Source organism: Lactuca saligna, chromosome 6 (genome assembly GCF_052625555.1).
Source record: "Lactuca saligna cultivar CGN05327 chromosome 6, ASM5262555v1, whole genome shotgun sequence".
Lineage (NCBI taxonomy): Eukaryota > Viridiplantae > Streptophyta > Magnoliopsida > Asterales > Asteraceae > Lactuca > Lactuca saligna.
Genome location: NC_136422.1, coordinates 156327232 through 156336588, shown reverse-complemented (window position 1 = coordinate 156336588; position 9357 = coordinate 156327232).

Genomic DNA, 9357 nt, shown 5'->3' with positions numbered 1-9357 from the left:
AACTTCTCTTCTAGTTCCCTTTACCATGACAATAGAAGTACTCTGGTTCCTTAGGAATGGTAGAAGAAGCAACAGAACCAGCCTTGGTCCCACTTGAATAGGATCCATCAAGAGACTGTCCCTTATGGCTCTTGTAGGGAGCCTTTATTTTCTTCCCTTTCCCTTCTCCAATTTCCAAAATAGGGGCAGTAGTAGAAGTAGTAACACCTTTCCTTTGAGACTACTTTCAGCAGTCCTCAAAAGCCCTTGAAGTTTGCTAAGTGTGACCTCTTCCTTGTTCATATGATAGGTTATGCAGAACTGATCATAACACGGAGGTAAGGAGTGTAGAATGATATCTATAGCGAGCTCCTCGTCGAAGTTCACATTAACCTTTAGCAAACGGTCCACAAACCTTTGCATTTTCTGCAGGTGGGTCATGATGGACTCTCCATCCTTCATTTTAGTTGTTATCATGGAAGGGATTATTTCATACCTCTCTTGACGAGCACTATGATGGTATCTTTCCATCAGGTTTGGGTGCATCTCAAAAGGGTAAAAGTCCTCATAGGACTTTTGGAGTTCAGCTGTCATTGTAGCCAACATGATGCATGACACCTTGATGGTATCCTTCTCATGAGTCCTAAACTCAGCAATCTCCTCAGGAGTAGCAGAAGACTCATCGATTTCCTTAAGCTCATTGTCTAGGACATATTCCTTGTCCTCATAGCGAGTGAACATCCAAATGTTCCTAATCCAGTCATTGAAATTAGTGCCATCAAAGATATGTCTCCCATAAAGATTCATGAGAGAGAAGGAGGTTTGAGCCAGAAGCAGTGTTCGAAGACATCTGAAAAGAAAGAAGGATAAAGCTTAGATTAGATAAGAGTCTTTAGTATAACAACCAAATGAATTATTAAGGCTAGGACCCAACACAATATTTTACAAATTGGAAGAGGGATGTCGTAATCCAACTTGCAAAATATTTGAAGGTAGGTAAATGACGATTTACCAATTTTCACCATGAAAAACGAAATTGTTTATTAAGTCTTAATTGGATTGAAATTCCTAGATCCTTTAAGATTCATTGAACTATTGAATGGCATGTTTAAATCTCGATTATGCGCTTCAAGTTTGTGACTGGGATACCGAGGATCACAAACAATGTGTAAATAACCATGCAAATCTACTTGATACACTTGATATCATTTATAACCTAATCGATGTGGCGGTTAACCACACACGCTCCATCAGTCTATGACAAACATTAAGCTACCCTTTTCCATCCTTACTAGTCCATGTTAATGTGTCGGTTAACCACACACGCTCCATTAACGACTTGGCAAGGTGCAAAGTGCAATTTCATGGATTGACATCAATTTCACATTTCCCTAAAATAACTAAGATTGGGAATTTATAAAAGGTCTAGTTACTTTATAATTATCATTATACTTTTAATGAGAATTAATGTCCTATCCTACTTGTTCGGCTAACAACCCTCCACCAGTCAAGGAAGTGGTGGATGAGAGTAGACATCCATTAAACCACCATTTTATTGGAAGTAACCTTATACCCCCTTATAGACCGGTTTCGTGAATGAGACCTACTAACGGTAAGACTGACTTGATCTTATACATATATATAATAATTAAACCTATAATATTATAATAGTATAAGGGTTGAATTTTAACTTTTAAATTTCTAACGTTTGGAATTAAAGTATTTAAAAGTGTGACTTTACAAATTCCAAAACTTGAGGGCATGTTTTGAAACTTGTCAAAACTTTTTATTTCCATAATTTATGAGTTTAATGACTTTTTAAGGAAAAGACTTTTGGTTTTCCATAACTTGAGGACAAGTTATGAAGTCTATTAAAAAGCTTTTAGATCAACAATTAAACTAACAAGAAGTGTCGAATAATATCTGTAATCTAGTTAAACTCATAAGAAAAGATAATTCACATCAACAATTTTCAAGAAATTAGCTAATCATATAAACTAATACAATGTTGAAACATTAACAATTATGTTCTACTTGGACAAGCATGATCACTACCTTATGAAAAATAAAATAGATTTCATGGTTCTAAAAGACTTTGGAGTAATGATCCTAATCCAATTTCTGAAAAAAAAAATCGAAATTCTGCACACTGGAGCACCAACTCAGTGAGTGTGTGAAATGGACTCGTCGAGTTGGTCCATTTCTGAGTGGACTCGGCGAGTCACCGAGTGGAGTCGGTGAGTTCACTGGACAGAACACAGAAATTCGATTTTCTCAACTTTGAAAAACAATAAACATCAAGTATAACATAAAACAATCATAGGCTCTGATACTACTGACGGGTTTTGAGCACTATAACAACCTTAAGGTGCATATACAACCCTAAATGCTTTGGATCTATGTTTTCTCTAAATATACATGCAATTTGATTTTCTAAAGCATTATCCTAACTAGCATACAAAACATGGGTACTTGTATAACAAAAACTAGTTAGATGACATACCTTTTCTTGTAGCTTGTAACCTTGGACCTTTAAGAGCCTAGCACCACCACCAACAATGGAGGAATTTAGAGAGATTATCTTGCAAGAAATTCAGCTATAGCTCTTCCAAATAACACTTAGGCGCCGATTTTAAGAGCTTGAAGTCTTCTTATATAGTGTAGCAAAACTAGGGTTATACCATGTAAACCCTAATGTGTATGACCTTCCATATTCCTTAGGGTCCATGGGTTTAAACTTCCATGGACTATCCATGGTTTGTCACATTGGTTTAGCGCAACCTAAAGAGCTATGGATCCTTGGCCCATATTATAAGAATCATTGATTTACATAATCAATCCCCATATATTTAATTAGTCTCTTTTGATCACAAAACTAATTCCAAACTAATTCTTGATCAATACTAATTAAATAATATGATTTCATATTAATATATTAGAACTTATAATATATTAATAACTCATAAATAACCTCTTCTCAAATTTCCATCCTTCATATTGTTTCGGTGACATGCAACCCCCCAAATTGACCATGTTACTCTCGGGTCAAGTACATACCAAATATAGTTATTAACTTAGACACCTTATCCAACAGCTTACTCTAACCAATAAGGGTTGTCCTCCCAGACACTTTTAGGTGCTTAGGACCATCAAAATGTGATCATGGTGCCTTTTACTTCTCCATGCATGAGATATGTGGTTTTGATTTATGCATTAAGTTAGGGTTGAGTTGTTGAACCCTTTATAGCCTTTGAAAGTTATAAAGTTAGAAACTTTATAACTTAGAGCTTTATTTGGAACTAGATCTGAGCTTTAGATGTGGTGTCTTAATAGATTAAGCAGTTAATATAAAAGAAAAGGTGGCATCTGAGTATGTTGGGCGTACCTGATGGTACGTTGCACGCACCTGGTCGAGAACCAGTAATCGGACCAAGGGTGCACTACGTTGGGCGTAGTAGTTGAGTACGCCGAGCATACTCCATCTCATTTGACCCATTGACTTTTTTGACTTTTGACCTTTTATAATGATTTTGACCAAGTTTGACCTAAGGGTATTTTGATCAGTAATTTTTGTTTAGGTCACTGTTTGTTGTATAAATGACTTGTAGATTTGACTTTTGGAGCAACTTTCTTTTTCGCAATCTTTTCGTATTGTGAGGTGAGTTTCCTTATTGTACTCGTTGGTCGAAGGCACCAATGCCGACCCATTCAGTTATGTATCCTGGTATATAGGATGTTGCTATGATGTAGTTGGTTATATGTTTATCTATTGCTTATGTCAACATAGTGCGGTTAGGTTGAGACAATACTTCTCTGTACGGAAGCCAACAAACCCAGGAGCAATCCAAATATAAGCTGTGGGTCGGAAAGCTAAGATAAACTTACGTTGTGAGCTCGGGAGCAAGTCACACATAAGCTGAGGGTCGAAAAGGCAAGCCAGACTTACGTTGCGGGCTCATGAGCAATCCCGACATGAGACGTGAGCCAGAATGTCAAGCCAAATTCATGATGTAGGCTTAGGGGTAGTCCAGCCCGATAGTTGTTGACTTGGTATGCATGTTGTTATATGCTTTTGTGGTGTTACTTTGGGGAACATACTAAGCTTTCCCTTACCGTTTAAGTTTTATGTTTCATGTACTTTAGATTATCGGGGGAAGCGAAGGCGTGATTGGTACACATCCTTTGGTGATATGTTTTGGAGATGTTATCATACATTGATTTTGTAACAATTTTACTTGATCTTGGGTTTTTATTAGTTGGGGTTTGATTGAAAACAATGATTTCTCTTTAATTAAAAATGAGTAATTTTATCGTGATTTTCGGATGTTACAACCCTCCCTTATATATATATATATATATATATATATATATATATATATATATATATATATATATATATATATATATATATAGCTAGGTTCAAATGTTTCTAGCAACTATTGTGTGCGTGAATGCACCAATAGGAAATTAGGAAAAAATAAATCATTAAATAAATCATTTAAGGGTATTATAGTAATCCTTGCATAGTTAATTATGGTAGACCAACAATTCCTTATATCACACCAATAAGCAAAGATAAATATAGAACATTTGCCCTAAATCGATTTCACCGCTTCCCACCCAACACCCCTGTAGATCGATTTCACCATTTCTCTCTGTCTTCTCTATTTGTTCCATATTCAAGCCCTAAATCTATTGACCCTTTTCATCTGTCATCATCATCATCATCATCCTGTGTAGAAAGAAAAGAGAGAAAAGAATTTCTTGTTTGATTGAGTAACACGTATCGAGACTTTGAGGCGCTAAGAGAGAAATTCATCCTCTGCGAAGTAATCGAACCCGAAGCTTCCAAGCGTGGTTGTTTTCATTCGAGTAAAGCCTGAGAAGGGATACGAGAAATGTTGTAAAAGATGAAGAAGAACAAACATTTCCGAAAACGAAGTATAACATATGAAGAAGATGAACAAACAGGAGTTATAGAAGACAACAATGAGATGCGGAGCGTGGTGTTCTCCACTCTTTCTCTTTATGAGCTGGGTTTCTTCTCCAATTTCATTTTTTATTTTTGGGTTTTATTTATTCAGATGTTCTGCTAGGGTTTATATATTTTCTTGGTATAAATTGAAGCTAAATATTTTAATCAACAAAGCTTATGAGTTCGATGTTCTAATTCATGGCTAACATGCGATCTAACAACGATTGATAAACACAGATTAGCTTTAGATGTGATCAAATTTCTTCAGAAACTAAGGGAGAGGAAGTCAGGAGTCCTAGCGATTGTTAAAATAGGGTAGGCTACTACAGCTAGCGGTGTCAACAATGTTGGTGGGTTGGTTCCCAAAGGTGGTGATAAAGGTGAAGCAGATGGAGAAAAAGACGAATTGGTTTTACATGATACGTTTGCTTAGGAAACTGTTGTAATGGATGAAGATCCAAATATGTATGTACCCTTATCATTCTATTGATCAGCATTTTAACAGATTATTTATGTTGGTTTTCAACATTTTTCAATTTGCATACAATTGGAATTACTTCACTTTTGCCTGAAAATGATCAATTAGTAATTTGATATTCCTAGAATTGCAGTTCCGTAGTTTACGTATCCTAGGCATATATAATTTTATATTCCTAGAATTGCAGTTCCTTAGTTTACAAGAAAAGGAATGCATTTTTTGTTCCTACATGATTTAATATTGTTTGATTGAGTTTTGACAAAAATAGATTTTGCTTGCAAATTGCAATGGATTTTGCATATGTGTGTTGTTTACTATTTTACTGGAATAAGAAAATAGTGGTATGTATTCTGTTAGAATGAAAATTGTTAAGTTGTGGATTATTTTTCATATCAAAATGTAAACACATGTGCATTCCATAAGAATATAAATATTACATAAAACATGTATTGCTAGTAATTCTGACAAAATACATTTATACATGCTGCAGTATGTTTTATGCATATAATATAAGTTGCTTTTAAGTTCAAATTCTTTAAGAATATTCAAAATAATTCTGAAAGAATAATTTACTCTGTAACAGTATTATTGTTGTATTCTAATAAAATTGTAGTTAATTAGTTATATGTTTATGTGAAGTTGTTACAAGTGTATCACTACAAAATATTTGGCAACAACTTTGTGATAGAAATGGCTTGAAGACCTAATGGGAAAGGCTACTTCAAGAAAATCATTTTCATGCAATACAATTATGACAGAATGTCAATCTCACAAAATGTCAATCTCGTAGAATGCTAACATATTTTGAAGTGGCTTAGAGGTTAAAAATACACAAGACGTCTAGGAACGAAACAAGAAAATGAATGAGGATTCTTTCAAGGATGCCGATATTTTTTTTTCTTCTTTTTTTGCAAGAGATTTCAAGAATGAATATAGTTTATTTTCATAGTTTTATTCATTAAGAATGAATGTAATTACTTATTCTAAACTAATAAGCTTCGTCTTATATAAAAGGTGTATTCATTAAAAGTTATTGGTCTTGATAATATGTGTTTATAATATTATGTTCATAGTTGTATACCATTCTAACAGAATTACAGAATATCATTATAACAAAATAACATTCTGATAGAATAAAGTCGGTTTATGTTTACAAATTACGTTTAAATTGAATTAATTTGAAAAACAAAATCAGATTTTTTTTTAAATTAGAATCATTAATTATCCCATAAATCTCGATTTTTACTTTTTAAAATTTTTCTCAATTGACTAACATGCCCTTATTCTGAAATTTATGTGATTATATGGTATATGTTACCCTATTATACTATCATAGACCCTCAGATCATGACCTTTGATTCTATTCCATCCGATAGTCCAGATCTGTGCATTCTGGCACACAATAGTTACTAGAAAGATAATAACCTAACCCTATATATATATATATATATATATATATATATATATATATATATATATATATATATATATATATATATATATATATATATATATATAGTGTTGCAAAACTCGGCGTACTCGGCCGAGTATTCGGAATCAGCCGTCCACCGAGGCAAGTTATGTGAACTCGACAAAAAAATCAGATTAAGTCAAACTCAGTCAAAAATCGGTCATCATCGGTCAAAATTTGGTCAACATCTCTCTAACTTGGGCCTACTCGATATTAATTGGCTTTACTTGGGCCAACTTGGTCAAACTCGGTCAAATGGTTAAAATTGTCATAAAAAGAAAAAAAAATCAAGAATTTCAAGATTAATATTTATAATACACTTAATGATTTATTATTTAACAAAAATATGTGATTATTACTACAAATAAATCTTAAATTTTCAGTAATTATTCACGAAGTGAGACAATTGTGTGTATTTCAGTTTTTATGTATTCACATGTATCTAATTTTGTTATATATTTTAATCAAATTATGATTTTAACTTATGATTATGACATATATAATTTTCCTAAAAATATTTTTTACATGAATTACTAAATCCGAGCACTCCTCAAGTATTCCCGAGTATCCCGAGTATTCGCTACTCGGTAGTCGGCAGAGCAACTACCGATTAGCGAGTTCTACAACCTTATATATATATATAGACACACACACACACACACACACACACACACACACACACACACACACCAATAAATAGCCTTGTCACTTAAGAACGGTGATTGTCTTAATTTATACATGTTATATGTATAATATATACTCGTTTATAATCCGTGGCAACGATGGTTACAAAATTAATTAAACTTTCATAGTAAAAGCTCAAAATTATTAATCAATTATTTTAAGTAAATTATTTTATATAAATTATTAATAGAGATATTTTTTTTGTTATATAAAATTATAATCGTTCATTTAAATAAACACGCGAAATTATATCGTCTTATAATATATATTAATTTTATTTTAATTTTTATTCTAATGTTATTAATTTAATGTAAATAGAGTGAGAAATTTAAATTTTTAAATATGAAATGGAAAATCAATAGGTTAAGAAATAACATGATATTAATTACGATGCATAATAGGTTGACACACCGGAAAAAGAGATAAAAATTATTATTTTATTAGAATAGGGAGATATAACGATGAAATGTATATAGGTGATAGGTCATACATGCACCATCCACATGAGAACATACATGATCCATGCATACTTGTTTCTTATTTTTTATTTTATTTTGAGGTGATATCTTGCTCCTTCAGTATGTTATCCAACCATGTCTTCTGTTTTGTCAACATTTGAGGTGATATATGAATGGAAGCTGAACTTATTTCGACAAGAAATATGAAGCATATAATTGAATAAGAAAAAAGAATTGGGTTCTTTGTCAAATTGACGAGTCGTGGAATTTTCAAGTATGGATTCTTAGTCCCTAGATAAAGATAAAATTGTTAACTTAATGGTAAGCACTCTAACCACCTAGTCCAGGCATGACACTACATGGTAGTGGTTGCGACTTTAGGAGGTGGTGGTGGTGGTGGTGGTGATGGAGACTTAGGAGGTGGTGGTGACTTGGGAGACTTTCCATGAACGGACGGTGGTGGTGGTGGAGGAGACTTAGGAGGTGGTGGTGACTTGGGAGACTTTCCATGAACGGACGGTGGTGGTGGTGGAGGAGACTTAGGAGGTGGTGGTGACTTGGGAGACTTTCCATGAACGGACGGTGGTGGTGGTGGAGGAGACTTAGGAGGTGGTGGTGACTTGGGAGACTTTCCATGAACGGACGGTGGTGGTGGAGGAGACTTAGGAGGTGGTGGTGACTTGGGAGACTTTCCATGAACGGACGGTGGTGGTGGTGGAGGAGACTTAGGAGGTGGTGGTGACTTGGGAGACTTTCCATGAACGGACGGTGGTGGTGGTGGAGGAGACTTAGGAGGTGGTGGTGACTTGGGAGACTTTCCATGAACGGACGGTGGTGGTGGTGGAGGAGACTTAGGAGGTGCTGGTGATTTAGAAGGTGATGGTGGAGACTTACCATGGATGGATGGTGGTGGTGGTGATGGAGACTTAGGAGGTGGTGGTGACTTAGAAGGTGATGGTGGAGACTTCCCATGAGTAGACGGTGGTGGTGGTGGAGGAGACTTAGGGGGTGATGGTGACTTAGGAGGTGTTGCTGGAGACTTCCCATGGACGGATGGTGGTGGTGGTGACTTAGGAGGTGATGGTGGAGACTTTGGAGGCGTCGATGGAGACTTCCCATGGATGTAAGGTGGTGGTGGCGATAACTTAGGAGGCGGAGGTGGTGCTGGAGACTTGGCATGCATAGTTGGTGGTGCCTTAGGAGGTGGTGGTGATTTAGACGGTGACTTAGGAGGTGGTGGAGGCGACGATTTAGCATGGATTGGATGATTAAGAATCATATATGGTGTTTTATCTTTATAGTATGCTGTAAT